The 15,225-nt window shown below is 46.2% G+C and overlaps 1 pseudogene; it reads left to right on the forward strand.

Moving 5' to 3' along the window:
• The first annotated feature begins 11,578 nt into the window (after window positions 1-11,578).
• LOC109772079 (disease resistance protein RPM1-like) lies at window positions 11,579-14,788 on the forward strand (annotated as a pseudogene).
• The last annotated feature ends 437 nt before the right edge of the window (window positions 14,789-15,225 follow it).

The raw sequence follows: 15,225 nt of genomic DNA on the forward strand, positions 1-15,225 counted from the left end.
CTTTTGGAGGGATTCCGGACCCTTTCTCTGATGGTCGACGGATGAGCTGTCGTCTCTAGGATCGGCCGAATGTTGATGACATGTAGCTACGGTGCGCCATGCTTCTATAGATCACAAATTGGATTTTATTGCCCTGTCAGAAACTAGTAGGGACAATTTCACCCCTCAGTTCCTTAGTACTCTGTCAGGAGGGGTTGACTTTGATTGGCATTGTCTACCTCCAAGAGGAAGATCCGGTGGGATCTTACTTGGGGTTAAATGCGACTCGTTGGAAGTTAGGAATGTGGTTATAGGAGACTTTGCGGTTAAGTTTCGGGTTCGGTCAAAGGCCTATGGGTTTAATTGGGCTTTGGTGGCGGTATATGGTACCACGCAACCAGAACTCAAACCAGACTTTTTGGCGGATTTAGTCAGTATTTGTGGTAACGAGCAGCTCCCAATCCTGATTGGGGGGGGGGGGATTTTAACATTATCCGTAGACGGGACAAAAAAACAATGATAACTTTGACGGCAGATGGTCGTTTATGTTTAATACAATTATTGAAAGTTTAGACCTTCGAGAGATTGAGCTTTCTGGTAGAAAGTTCACGTGGGCCAACACATTACCAGTCCCGACCTTTGAGAAGCTGGACCGGGTCCTAGCGAGCGTCGAGTGGGAACAAAAGTTTCCCCTTGTGACAGTCCAAACGCGCTCTCGCTCAATCTCTGATCATACCCCATTGTTGGTTGACTCGGGAGAGGCAACGCATATGGGGAACAAGAGTACGTTTTCTTTCGAATCGGCGTGGTTTGAAAGAGAAGGGTTTCTGGATCTAATAGCAAGAGAATGGGCTAAAGATTCAGGAGGGAGAACGAATGTTGAGTGATGGCAAAATAAGATCAGACATTTAAGGCAATTCTTGTGGGGTTGGGCTAAGCATCTAGGTGGGATATATAAGGCTGAGAAGGAAAGACTCCTTTTGCTTATTCAATCCCTAGATTTAAAAGTTGAGTCCTCCATATTAGATACTAGAGAACTGGAAACTAAAGTGGAGGCGGAGTTAAGATTGAAAGAACTGCTCCTTGAGGAGGAATTGAAGTGGGAACTGCGAGCTAAAGTTCGCAAAATCGTCCAAGGGAATGATAACGCACAATTCTTCCACATGATTGCGAATGGCAAGCACCGAAAGAAGAGAATCTTTCAGCTTGAGCAAGATGAGGGAACGATTTTAGGGCAGGAAAACCTAAAGGCATATATCACCAATTACTACAAGCAGCTGTTTGGGCCTCCTGAGGAAAATTTTGTTTCTTTGGATGAGTCGAGGGTTGAGGATGTTCCTCGGCTCGCAGTTGATGAGAACGATATTTTGACAGCCCCATTTTCGGAGAAAGAGGTGTTTGAAGCAATTTCCCAAATGAAAAATAATAAAGCTCCAGGACCGGATGGTTTTCCGACAGAGTTTTATAAGAAGTGCTGGCACATTATTAAGGGGGACTTGCTCCCGATGTTCCAGGATCTTTTCTTGGGACAGTTGCAGTTGTTTCACTTGAACTTCGGTACTATAACGCTTCTTCCTAAGAAAACATAGGCTGTGAAGATTGAGCAATTTAGGCCGACCTGTCTTCTTAATGTTAGCTTTAAAATCTTTATCAAAGTTGGGACTAATAGGCTTACACAGATTGCACATTCTGTGGTGGAGCCGTCCCAAACTGCTTTCATGCCGGACAGAAACATTCTAGAAGGGGTTGTGGTTCTGCATGAAACGCTCCATGAAATCCAGACGAAAAAACTAGACGGGGTGGTTTTCAAAGTGGATTTTGAGAAGGCGTACGACAAGGTAAAATGGCCATTTCTTCAGCAGGCTTTGCGTATGAAAGGATTCGATCAGTCCTGGAGAGACCAGGTAGATTCGTTCACACAAAAAGGGAGTGTTGGAATCACGGTTAATGATGGCATAGGTCATTATTTCCAGACACACAAGGGCCTGCGACAAGGAGATCCGATGTCGCCGATTCTGTTTCACATTGTGGTTGACATGTTGACAATCTTAATAGGAAGGGCCAAGGATGATGGTCAGGTAGGTGGCCTCGTCCCGCATTTAGTTGACGGGGGAGGGTCTATCGTACAGTACGCTGATGATACTATCATTTTTATTGAGCATGATTTGGCTAAAGCTAGAAATATGAAGCTTGTTATATGCTTGTTCGAACAATTATCGGGGTTGAAGATTAACTTCAACAAAAGTGAATTGTTCTGCTTTGGAAGAGCTAAAGAAGAACAACAAGCTTACAAAGAATTGTACGGGTGTGAATTGGGATCTTTACCCTTCACGTATTTGGGTATACTAATTCACCATCACAAGCTCTCTAACAAAGAGTGAAAGAGCATTGAAGATCGATTTGAGAAAAAACTGAGCTGTTGGAAGGGCAAGCTTATGTCATACGGAGAACGATTGATTTTGATTAATTCGTTTATCACGAGTATGCCTATGTTTTTATTGTCTTTTCTCGAAGTACCAGTTGGAGTATGGAAAAGGCTAGACTTCTATCGATCGCGCTTCTTCTGGCAGAGCGATGAATTAAAAAGAAAATACAGACTCGCTAAGTGGGATATCATTTGTAGGCCGAAAGACCAGGGGGGTCTAGGCATTGAAAATTTAGAGGTAAAGAACATATGTCTTCTCAGCAAATGGTTGTATAAGTTATCTGTAGAGACGGATGCCACTTGGGCACAGATTCTTCGTACTAAGTACCTCCAGTCCAAAACTTTGTCCCAGGTGAAGGTAAGACCGACTGATTCGCCTTTTTGGAAGGGACTCATGTGAGTGAAATCAGCCTTCTTCAATAGGACAAAATTCGTAGTTGGAAATGGTACTTCCACAAGATTCTGAGAGGATACATGGCTAGGGAAGGCACCCCTTGCGATCCAATATCCTTCTCTCTGTAATATTGTTCAGCGAAGAGACGCTTACGTTGCAATAGTACTACAGTCAAATCCTCGTAATATTCAATTCAGGAGGACGCTAGTAGGAAATCGTTGGGAAGCTTGGCTCCATCTTGTGAGACGAATGATGGATGTCCAGCTCTCTCAACAGCCAGATCAGATTTGCTAGAAACTAGCTAAGAATAGGGAGTTTTCAGTTAAATCCATGTATTTGGATATTATCAACGCTAGCGTTATTCCTAGTTCGAAGCATGTTCGGAAAGTCAAAGTGCCTTTAAAAAACAAAGTGTTTATGTGGTTTGTCCATAAACAGGTCATCTTAACTAAAGACAATTTGGCGAAGCGCAACTGGACGGGTTCTAAAAGATGTAGTTTTTGTGATAGTGATGAATCAATCAGACACCTCTTTCTTGATTGCCCTTTGGCAAAGATTTTGTGGAGGTCCATCCACATAGCTTTTAATATAACTCCTCCGAATTCCATCAACACGTTATTTGGGACGTGGCTAGATGGGATTGACGTAGTAACAGTGAGACATATCCGTGTAGGAGTAGTGATTTACTATGGGCAATCTGGAACTGCAGAAATGATTTGGTTTTTAACAGAACAACAAATATTGATTTCTTGCAGGTTATCTTGAGGGCCACTACACTCATCCGTATGTGGTCACTACTCACTCCGACGGAGGCCAGGGAGCATTTGGTTACTGGATCTAGCCGACCGGAGACGGTAGCTCGGGCTATTTTCAATCGGTTTGGATGGCGGTCATGTAATAGGATAGGTGTTTAGTTTCCTATCTGTTTTTTGCCTGCCGGTTGTGGCTGTCCTTTTTTTGCTTTCGTGCTCTCTGTTGAGCACCTGTTCCGTTGTTTGAGGCTACGAGACTTCTGTTGAACCTTTTGCTTATTAATAATATGGCCGTATGCATCTTTCTGATGCAGAGGCCGGGGCAACCCCCTTTTTGAAGAAAAAAAAGTAACCATGACCTGTGACCAAAGTACTTTCTACATGAAATCCTGTTTTCTCTTGAAATCCTTGATCATTTTCCTAAAATGAAAAAAAAAACAAAAAAAGGGGAAACGCTAAGAAAAACGTAGCGTCAGAATTGGGCCGGCCCATTAGTGGTCGCTTCAGGTCTCCCTTCCCTCCGGCACCAAAAAACAATTCTCAAAAAAAAAAACAAAAAAAAAAGAAGCTGGGCACTCTGAACTGGAGGAGAGCGGACAGGGAGCACACGGGCGGCGAGGGATAGGAAGGAGAATACTGCGCCTCCTCTCCGGCCAACCCCGCCCTCTGCCAATGGTGTGGAGAGAGGGCCTCCCTGCCCGGCCAAGGTCACCCCTCTCGTCGCGGTGGCCGCCGCGAAGTAGACTCCCGGCCGGCGGCGGCGACGCCGAGGTAAACCAGCCAACCGACCTTGCATACATCCATGCCTTCTTTATGCTGTCCGCAGGACGTGGGTGACAATTTGAGGAACTTGCTACTAAATCTTGAGCTGTGGGCTTGGATTGCCAGCATTAGCCAAGGGGAAATGCCATATTTATCTGATTGATTTGATCCTGCTTCAACACTGGCAAATCGAGATGTCAAGTGTGCCATATATTGCCCATATATTCAGGTTGTGCCTAGTAGTACTAGATTTGCCGATTTGCATCATTTTCTGTTGCCTCCCTTTGTGCTACCTTTACAGATTTAGTGTTCATATATGGTCCCTGCCTGGCTGCATCTTGTGGCATTGTTTTTCCCTGTCACACCATTGGAATCTATAAAGGGGCCCTCTCGAGATTACATGTTTTTTTCTGGCAACTATCTGAAGAAGCTTAGGTCAACAGATGCGGGCTTATACATAAATCTTCGACTTAATAAGAATCCTGAATGGCTCATGCCCAGATAATGAGCCTGCGCCAATACAGATGGTAGTTGTTGACGCCATCTTTGGCCAGGGCAAAATGATGTGGCACCATTTCTGAAGGAAGAGCTTGGATTGCGGCTGTTTGCTCGCCTCAGGCTGCTGCAGGCGACAGGCACCATGCTGCTGCCAAGCAGTTGGAGTTGATCTCGTTGGCTGTCACCTTCGACCGTGGTGCATATATAGACTGGTGCCCTCGATGGAAATCAGAGATAGTTACCGATGCACTTTTTTTTCCTCTTCTTCTCTTTTTCAGTCTATATGATTGATGATTGATTTATACATAGCACACTCTTAATTAATTAATTTAGAGATGCATTCATGTCATTTAGAAAAGGAAGTGTGTACAAGTCTTTGAACCCTTCCCTCTTATTCCTCTAAAGTTGACAGCGACCAACCATATCTCGGGCCAGCAAAATTCTGATGTAGCAAACATTTTGTTTGTGTCATGGCAAATCAACACTGAATTTCAGTCTCTCAAAATAGATTTCCACCATGCCTGCAATATAGCTGTTCCATCATGTTGATGGATGTTCTGTCGTCAAAAGTAATTAACTTTAGCTCTCGGCATTCATACAGCTTAGTTTGCTTCTAATTGGTTAGCTACTGTACTGCTCAGGCTTATCTGAATATAGCCTTATTATTAAGTGGGTGTTTCAGAAAGCCTTGCAAGCTTCAATGCTACTGCTTCTCATGATTAAAAAATTTAAAATACAGGATGTGAACTATATGTGCATCAGTGCATATGCTTAAATTCAAGAAAATGTTACTATCCATACCATTTTAAAAGTTTCAGAATGTATAAACTTTCTCCCAGAGGATACCTTGGCAAAAGAGAACAAAAAAAAACAGAGTCATGTTCAACAAGAACGCAGGGGCTCATAAAGAACGTCCAACATCATGTGGCCAGGCCCGCAACGGGCCCGCTAAGCCCCGCCGACCATGCTGCAGCAAGCTGGCGCCGGCGCCGCCAGCACCTCGCCGCTCAGCGCTGTTCCCCCGCCTCCCGGAAGTCTCGCCACGGATCCGCCCCGCCGCCGGCCCGCCCAGTCCCAGATGGGGCCCGTAGGGCCCAGATCTGGGCCGAGCGCCGCCGCTAGGACCCACCGCTGCGCCACCCCGTCGCCAACGACGCCGCCGTCGTCCAGCCGCCCGCCCGCGCCGCGCCAGGGAACCCCGCCGCCACCCGGTCCGTCGCCGCCTAGGAGCACCCCCCGGTGCAGCTCCGCCCCGCGCCGGAGAGCCAGCGGGAGGGGAAGGTCAGGAGGCCGCCGCCACCAGCAACCCCGGGGCCAGGGCGGCCGCGGGTGCCAGCGACGGCGGCAGGACGAAGGGGAGGGGTGGGAACTCGAGGAGGGAGGCGGCGATGCGCGGCCGGTCGCCCGCGGGGGCTACGCGGTCGCGAGAGCTCCTCCAGTTCCTTTTCAAGAGCAGCAAGGTCTCTCAAGGTCGAAAGAGTCTTTCATTATTTGTTTGCATAATAAATAAGAATCCTGAATCGCTCATGCCCTGATAATGAGCTTGCACCAATACAGATGGTAGTGTCTGACGCCATCCTCGGCCGGGGCAAGATGATATGGCACCAACTGCTCAAGGAAGAGCTCGGATTATGGCTGTTGCTTGGCTCAGGCAGCTGCAGGCGACAGGCACCATGCTGCTGCCGAGCTGTTGCAGTTAATCTCGTTGGCTGTCGCCCTCGACCGTGGCCGGCCATGGTGCGTAGACTGGTGCCCTCGATGGAAATCAGAGGTAGTTACTGATGCACTTAGTTTTCCTCTTCTTTTTACTAGTCTGTATGTTTGATTATTGATTTGTACATAGCACACTCTTAATCAATTAATTTAGAGATGCATTCATGCCATTCAGAAAAGGAAGCGAGTAAAGATTTTTGAACACCCTTCCCTGTTATTCCCCTAAAGTTGCCAGCAATCATATCTCTAGTCAGCATGAACTAGCTGTCCACTCAAAATTCTGATATAAGCAAACATATAGCTGGCAAATCAACACTGAATTTGGGGCTCCCGAAACAGATTTTCACCATACCTGTAATATAGTTGTTCCATTGTGTTTGTGGATGTTCTGTCAAAGTAATTTTCTTTAGCTCTCGGTATGCATATAGCTTAGTTTGCTGCTGCTGCTAGTGGGTTTAGCTACTGTACTGCTCAGGCTTATCTGAATATAGACTTATTACTCCCTCCATTCCAAAATAAGTATCTCAACTTTGTACTAACTCTAGTACAAAGTTGTACTAAGCTTGAGACACTTATTTTGGGACGGAGGGAGTATTACTTAATGGTGGGTGTTTGAAAAACCTTGTAAGCTTCTGTACCACTGCTTCTCATGATCAAAATACAAGACATGCATGTATGTGCATCAGTGCTTATAAACACAAGAAATGTTACAATCCATATCATTTTAAAGGTTTCAGAATGTCTAAATCTTCTCCCATAAGATACATTGGTGAAAAGAAAAGACCCATGTTCAGCATGAAAGCAGGGCCCCATATGGAAAGGAACATCCATAACATCATGTGGCTGTGCTACGTGCAGAATACTGAAGTAGGAATATTGCTTTTAATACAGTATGTGTTAAAGTACGGTATAGCCTGTTAGTCTGAGGGTTAATTAGAGATAAGGGTCGCTTGCTTAGGGGTCAAGTAAGGCTTGCTTGGGAGTCAAGTAAACCTCTCTATATAAAGAGAGGAGATGTATCAATCTAATCAAGCAAGAATTAAGAAGGAAATTTTTTCCCTCTTGCCCGGCCGTGGGCAAAAAAGCTCCCGGCCGGCCCTCTCGCGCCCTCCTTCTAGCTAGCAGCACCATAACAATTTGGTATCAGCTAGTTTCGGTTCGATCATGTCTTCACCACCGCCAAGCCCGTCTCTTCCGCTGTCGGTCACCTCGTCGCCTCCGGCGACCACCACGAACGTCGCCCCGCTCCTGCCCGCGCCGGGATCCTCCATGGCGCCCACCCCCGCCGTCCTCACCCCGTAGGAGGTGTCCGGGGTGCTGCGGGACCTAACCCAGGCGGTCCAGGAGATCCACCTGTTCTTAGCCGGGTCCTACGGGCCGCACCCGGCTGCGCCGCCCATCGCCGCCCCCGCGCCGTCGTGGATGCCGCCGCACCAGGCGGCCTTCGCCGCGCTCGCCGGGCCGCTGCAGTTGCCATCCATTGCCACCACCGCCCAGCCCTGGCTGCAGTGGCTGCCGCCGCTCCGGGCTGCCTCCGCCGCGCCAGGCGCTGCGCCACAGCAGCCGCTGCCGTTGCCCAGCGTGACACCGCAGCAGCCGCTGCAGCTGCAGCAGCCACCGCCGGTCAGCTCCACCGCCCAGTATGGGATGCCCTACGACGGGACTGCGACGACCTCGTTCTCATCAGCGCCGCCGCCATCCCAGGGCATCCACATCCAGCAGATCAAGTCCCCGCCGTCGTCGTCACCGCTTCCGGCTTGGATCGCTACCCGCCACATGTCGGCGGCAGCGAGGCTGCGGGCTGCTGCGCGCGGCCTCCTAGCACATCGGCGTGTGCGGGACATGCGTGGTCTGCAGCTGCCGCTCCTCCAAGTTGCCCTTCGCTGCGCAAAGGACCTCGATCTCGTCCGCTGCGTCGGGGATCTTGGGCATGCGGTTTCCCCATGGGCGGCGGGCATGCTGTTTTCCCCGCGGGTAGTGACCTCAAGTCTGCGACATCGGCGGTTGGGGGGGCGCGCCCCTCCTCGTCATTCTCCATCGCAAGCCATCCACTCTTCCCTATGCGGTGCAGACCAACAGCCGTCCGGCGGGGAGAAGGCAGGGTGTCACCGACAGGAGCGCACCGCGTAGCACCACTGCTTTCCGCCCGCCGGCCGCCGCGAGGGCGCCTCTGCTGGTCGCTCTTGCGACCACTTCTAGGTGGCCATACACATGCACTCCTTTGGTCCAGGTGGTGTCCATGGGATCCAGGTGGCTGTACACGTGCACGTCCGACGTGCGGATGGTGTCCACTTTTTGTTGAGGGGTCCAAAATAAAGCGTCCCAGTCCATTTTAGGTCGAGAGTAATAAAACAAGCCGAGATGTAAAAGGCATATTTTTAGGTGTTAGGTTTGTGTTGCGTCGAGTCATGGTTATAAGTTGGCTAGGCTGCAGCTCGAGGACAAGATACATGTCCAGGTGGGGTGTAGTGTTAGAGTACGTAATGGGCTTACTGGACCTGGGCTGGCGGTATAGCCCGTTAGTCTTAGGGTTAATTAGAGATAAGGGTCGCTTGCTTAGGGGTCAAGTAAGCCTAGTTTGGGAGTCAAGTAAACCTCTCTATATAAAGAGAGGAGATGTATCAATCTAATCAAGCAAGAATTAAGAAGGAAATCCCTTCCTCTTGCCCGGCCGTGGGTAAAAAAAGCCCCCGGCCGGCCCTCTCGCGCCCTCCTTCTAGCAGCACCATAACAGTATGGAACATGGACAACCAAGCATAGCATAGGGACCCATCATGACAGTACCATAAAGCACCTTTAATTCATCAAATTGCTAGAAGTTATTGGATTTGCACACAGACGCAGTGCTCTGTTTTCAAGTAATGCAGCATGTCAGAAAATGATTGAGCTTCAACCACAAGAAGATTAGCATTTGCTTGACATCGAGGCTCTCTTTCTGGTTCTTGATGGCTTTAGTCACAAGTTAGCATTCCCCATTCACGAAGTCAAGCATATGCTTGACTTGGAGGTTCTCTGCCTGGTTCTTGATGGGTTTAACAAGGCTAGCATACCTCACTCACCACGCCATGACAGTGCTCTCTGTTTTCAGATTCTGAAGCGCACAAGAAGGACATCACAAGTCAAGCATATACGCATAAGGAAAGTCCAACAGCAGAATACATTAGCAGGAATCCTTGGTTGCACATTAGCTGGGCTGTTAAAGCTCTTGCTCTGTGTTGTATGCAATACGCACGCCGTAAAGCAACCTTATGCATGGGGACCATAGGGAACTTTGAAGTGTCTATTGCTTTCTAATAATGCAGCATGTCCGAGAACAATTGAGCTTTTTTAGATTCTCTGGAAAAAGTAAAGTTGAAATGCAATCACAAGAAGACTAGCATCAACTTGACTTTACTTGCAGGTTCTCTGGCTAGTCCTTTGTTGGCTTCAGCGACGAGACTAGCATTACCCACTCACCAAGCCATGACAGATGACACAAGTAGGTTGCCATAGGTCCAAATCTAGCCGGATTTACGCCGATTACCATCAAGGTGCGTTGCCCTTAATTTGCTTTGTTCGTAGTCTCTTGTTAATATCTTAACTGGGTTGATACAAAAATTGAGCAGTTTTCCTGCCAGGTTGCTCTCTAGTTTTGCTGGGTAAAAGAAACAAGAAGGAAGATCAGATCCAGCAACTTGTCATCAGCAACAAGCTTGCATACTCTCGATCATGCCAATGACTGCATGACAGTTCAGAATCGCTACGATCAAGCTGCAATGACAACAAGACCAGCTGAGCCATGATGTCTCTTTTTCTTTTTTCGAGAAGATTGTTCTGGTGGTTTCAGATTCAAAAGTGCACAAGGAGGTTACCAAGACCGAGCAGATCTAAGCTATAACAAGGCAGGTGCATCATCCTTCACTACTTTCCTTCCTATCGTAGGTTGCACTCAAAGCATTCTTCCTCTGTGCAAATAAAACTAACTTCTGTTGTATCTTTTGAACTTGACAAACCTAGTATATGGTGCATTTCGATTTCGATTTCTTCCAACAACATAAACAGAATAAGATTTCTTCTGGAAAAGGACGAGCTTAATTTGTCGGTGCCAAGATCTGGCGAGCTGGCATATATGTATGTTCAGGTTGTAGTTGTCATCCTTTCTCCTGGATAGCCAAAATATCTGGAATTAATCTCTAACATCGCTGTTGATAATGCTTGTTGGTAATGGGAAATTGGGCCAGGCATATGCTTTGCATTGAAGATACAATATATTGGCAAATTTCTTGTGCCAATATATTAGCAAATTTCATATGCTCGTGGGAAATTCTACCCTCATAAAGCGAACATTCTTGTTGTGCGAGGATTTCCTGAAGTGAAAATTGATGACTCCTTTTAATCGGAGTCACTGTAATCATGGGAGTACATATTGATTTGCCTAATGACATCTATGATACTGTAGTTTTGCTTTATTGTTCATTTATTGATTGCGCTACAACTTTCTTTCTTATATCTTAACCAACAACATTATCTATTAGTCTCTCCATATATCTGTGGATGTTACTTACATAGATAACAAGGAAATATTGAACTAAGTTAGTTGGAAGTAGACCATGCATATTGGCAGGCCGGCAGGTATGCCAGATTGGTTTCCTCTTTGACTTGGTTCAGATTTCAACATTTGGGGTGTTTAACCTAATATATATTTATAGGGAAGAGGAACATACATGAGCGGTTATTTGGTGAAGTGTCACTGGTTCTTGTTGCTAGTTAATAACATTCTGTTTGCCATACTTGACTATAGAACAATCTCAAGTGTTCTAAAATTCATGGACATGCCTATCGAAAGAGCTAATTTTGTTTGGCTATCTCGGTTAGTTAGAGAAGCTACCAATATGAATTAAGACATTAGTAGTATTTCTTGGGAAAGTTCTACTTATTTTACTTTTCCATTGTGGTTGGAGAGTTTTTAAGTGTTATGGCAAGTGCAAGTGTTTGGTGAGTTTTGAAGTGTTTTTGCAGGTGCTTCGTAGTTGCTAGTAGTATAATTTCACTATTTTTTTGTAATTAACGTATCACTTCATTTTACAGTGGTCATTCTGATCATACAGAGGAGAATACACAACTAGGCCACGACGTAACACCGAGACATTAGCAATTCTCAAAGTAATGGCAGAGATTGTGATTCTTCTAGCCATTAGAAAGATTGGAATTGCTTTGGCAAAGGCAGCTGTAGACCAGGCCAGTGTACAGTTTGGAAAGTATGGCACACAACTACTAGAACTACAGGGCAGTATGGGCCGTGTTGGTAGGGAGCTTCGCATAATGCATGAGGTTCTATGTCAGATGGACATTCGTAGTCGCAACAATCAGGTATATGAGGTCTGGTTGGAGGAGGTACGCTTAGTAGCACATGTGATGGAGGACATGGTGGATGAGTACTTGTATCTTGTTGGGCAGGAACAAGATATAGGTTGTTGTTTTGTTTTCTGAAGAAGGGTTTCAAGAAGCCCAGATCTTTGCTTTCTTTGAACAGGATAGCTTCCAAGGTGAAGGAAATAGAGAAAGAACTTTCACACTTGTCAGAGACAAACAATCGTCGGGTTGGAATGATAAACAACGGGGGTACTAGCAACTCAAATTACATTGTCAAGAGATCCCAAGATCTAGCAAACATTTCACGCTCCCTTGATGAAGAAGATCTAGTGGGGGTGGATAAAAACAGAGAAGAACTCCAGCAATGGTTGGCAGGTGATGATCTGGAATGCTCTGTGATAAGTCTGCTTGGAATGGGAGGTCTTGGTAAAACTGCTTTAGCTGCAAATGTCTACAAGAAGGAGAGGGAAAAATTCCAGTTCTACGCCTGGGTCTCCATTTCTTAGACTTATTCTAGAGAAGATGTCTTGAGAAATATGATTAAAGAACTTTTTAAGGATAATGCCAGTGTTCTATCTAGCATTCTGGCTATGGACATAATGAGCCTTGAAGAGACATTAAAGAAATATCTGGAGCAAAGGAAGTACTTTATCATATTGGATGATGTTTGGGATCCGGAAGCATTTAATGATTTGTCAAGGATGTTTATTCATAATGATAAGGGCAGTAGAGTGATGCTCACAACAAGGGAAGCCTGCGTTGCCGCACATGCCTCTCCAGGACGTATCTTAACACTGGAAGCTTTACCAGAATACAAGGCATGGGATCTCTTTTGTAAGAAAGCCTTTCCAAGAGATACAAATCATGAATGTCCCACAGAATTGAAGCCATTGTGCAAGGAAATAGTTAGCAAGTGCAAAGGCTTGCCTCTTGCTATCGTGTCAGTTGGTAGCCTCTTGCGTGTGCGTGATAAAACCGTGGAAGAATGGAGAAGAATAAACGAACAACTGAGCTGGGAGATAATTAACAATTCAAGGCTGGACCACATAAGGAATGTTCTGCATCTAAGCTTCATCTACCTCCCAACATACTTAAAAAGTTGTTTCCTATACAGCAGCTTATTTCCAGGAGACTATCATTTTAAAAGGAAACAACTTGTACGGTTATGGACAACAGAGGGATTCATCGAGGAGAGGGGTGAAAGCACACTAGAAGTAGTGGCAGAATGCTATCTAAAAGAGTTGGTTGACAGAAACATGCTGCAACTTGTTGAGAGAAACTCATTTGGTCGGATGAAGAAATTCAAAATGCACGATCTCGTACGTGAACTCGCAGTTGATTTGTGCAAGAAGAATTGTTTTGGTGTTAGTTATGAGGATCAGTGTGGGGGGTCTCTTGAGATGAATGGACTTCGGTTGGTGCTTCACAAACTAAAGAAGGATATTCAACAGCCATTTTCAAATATGCACCAACTTCGGACTATCATTGCACCGGGCGGTAGCAAGTCATCATTCACTTTACTACCTCTGCTATGCACGGAGTCAAGATATATGACAGTGTTAGAATTAAGTGGGCTGCCTATCGAGGAGATTCCAGATGCTATTGGAGATCTTTTTAATCTCCGTCATTTGGGTTTGCGTAATTCAAAAGTGAAGAAGCTCCCTAAGTCTGTGCAGAAGCTTTCAAATTTGTTGATACTCGACCTTTATGAATCTGATATACATGAGCTCCCTAGTGGGATTGTGAAACTGAAGAAGCTTAGGCACTTATTTGCTCGGAAAACAATTGATACAGATTGGAGAGAGCTTGCAAGTTGCGGTAGTGTGCATATCCCCAATGGACTTGGAAATCTAATAAACCTTCAGACGCTACAAGCATTGGAATTAGAGGATGATTCTGTTGGACATTTAGGGGAGCTGAGGCAAGTGAGAAGCTTGAGGTTACTGAATGTGAAGGCAATCTACTGTAGAAGTATCAGCGAGTCTCTAGTTCAGATGCAGTATTTGTCCTTCCTAGATGTGAATGCAAGTGATGAAAACGAGATTCTCGGATTGAATGTCTGCCTGCCAAACCTGCAGAAGCTAAGTTTGAGAGGGCGACTAGCGGAAGGGGCGCTGGACGAGTCTTCTCTCCTCCAAGCCATTAAGGGGCAGAACTTGTATTCATTGGTTCTATCTTGGTCACAGCTGAGAGAAGACCCCTTGCCATCCCTTTCTCGGTTGTCAAACTTTACGCGTCTACAGCTCAGCAGAGCATACAACGGAGAGCAGCTGACATTTCTCATGGGATGGTTTCCCAAGCTGAAGATTCTCGTTCTAAGAGACCTGCCTAATCTGAGTCGGCTAGGGATAGCAGAAGGCGCCATGGCTAGCCTGGAGGAATTATTCTTAGTCAACCTCAGCAGCATGACGGAGGTCCCATCTGGCGTTGAGTTCCTCCTGCCCCTCCAGCGTCTACCCTTCCGGGAAATCACCAGCGACTTCTTGGCGTTGCTGCGCCGTTCTGCAATTCGAGGGGATCGGTGGTGGTATACTCTCCGAGATTGACCTGCCACACCGGTCGTGAAATGCGTAGGTATGTGTGCAAGCTATTACTAACTACTTGTACCACTACTTGATTCCTCCCTCGTATTTCATCTTACTACTTTAAGAAATGGTGTTGGTTATGCAGATTCGATTCAGTGAGTTATAAGTTCGTGCCGCTGCCGATATATATATACTACAATACGGTCTGGGTTTCCTCTGCGTTTACAAGACGTACTACTGCCTGTGTTTGCTGCTGCTACTCTGAGCTTACAAGATGAACCTTCAGCGCTTCCTCTGCTTTTTCAGACTATTTCCCCCTTTGCGTTACCTGTTTGAACTGCTTGCTTCTATTCGCAAATGCTGGACTGCTGGTTGTGAACTACTCCATGTATGATATCGCCTGCTTCAACTGTGGCTTTTAAATAAAATACTTTGTTTGTAATTCATATGCTCAGATGTTCATTGTGAGCAGTGCCATGGCCCCCGGAAGCACATGATCCCACCACGTGTGCGCTATGTCTGCCTCGATACTGGCTACCATTGAGAGGGAGAAGGCCACCGCTGACAGTCTGAAACTGTCTTCTGCCATGCCTGCTGTTTGCTGTCATGTCAACCAAGGTAAGTGGACACCGGACAGGATGCAGCCGCACAGTATGCTAAGTCAGGAAGTGCCCATCTTGTATTTTAGCGGCTTCCTGATATATGCCCAGATTCGATCTTTTTTATATTTTTTTGTGTGATAGAGCAAGTTACAACATTTAAGAGTACCCCAGGTCTGTAAATACTTGATGCTATGGTCTGAATGCTACGCTTTGTGTCATGAAA

This window comes from Aegilops tauschii, chromosome 7 (assembly GCF_002575655.3).
Source record: "Aegilops tauschii subsp. strangulata cultivar AL8/78 chromosome 7, Aet v6.0, whole genome shotgun sequence".
NCBI lineage: Eukaryota > Viridiplantae > Streptophyta > Magnoliopsida > Poales > Poaceae > Aegilops > Aegilops tauschii.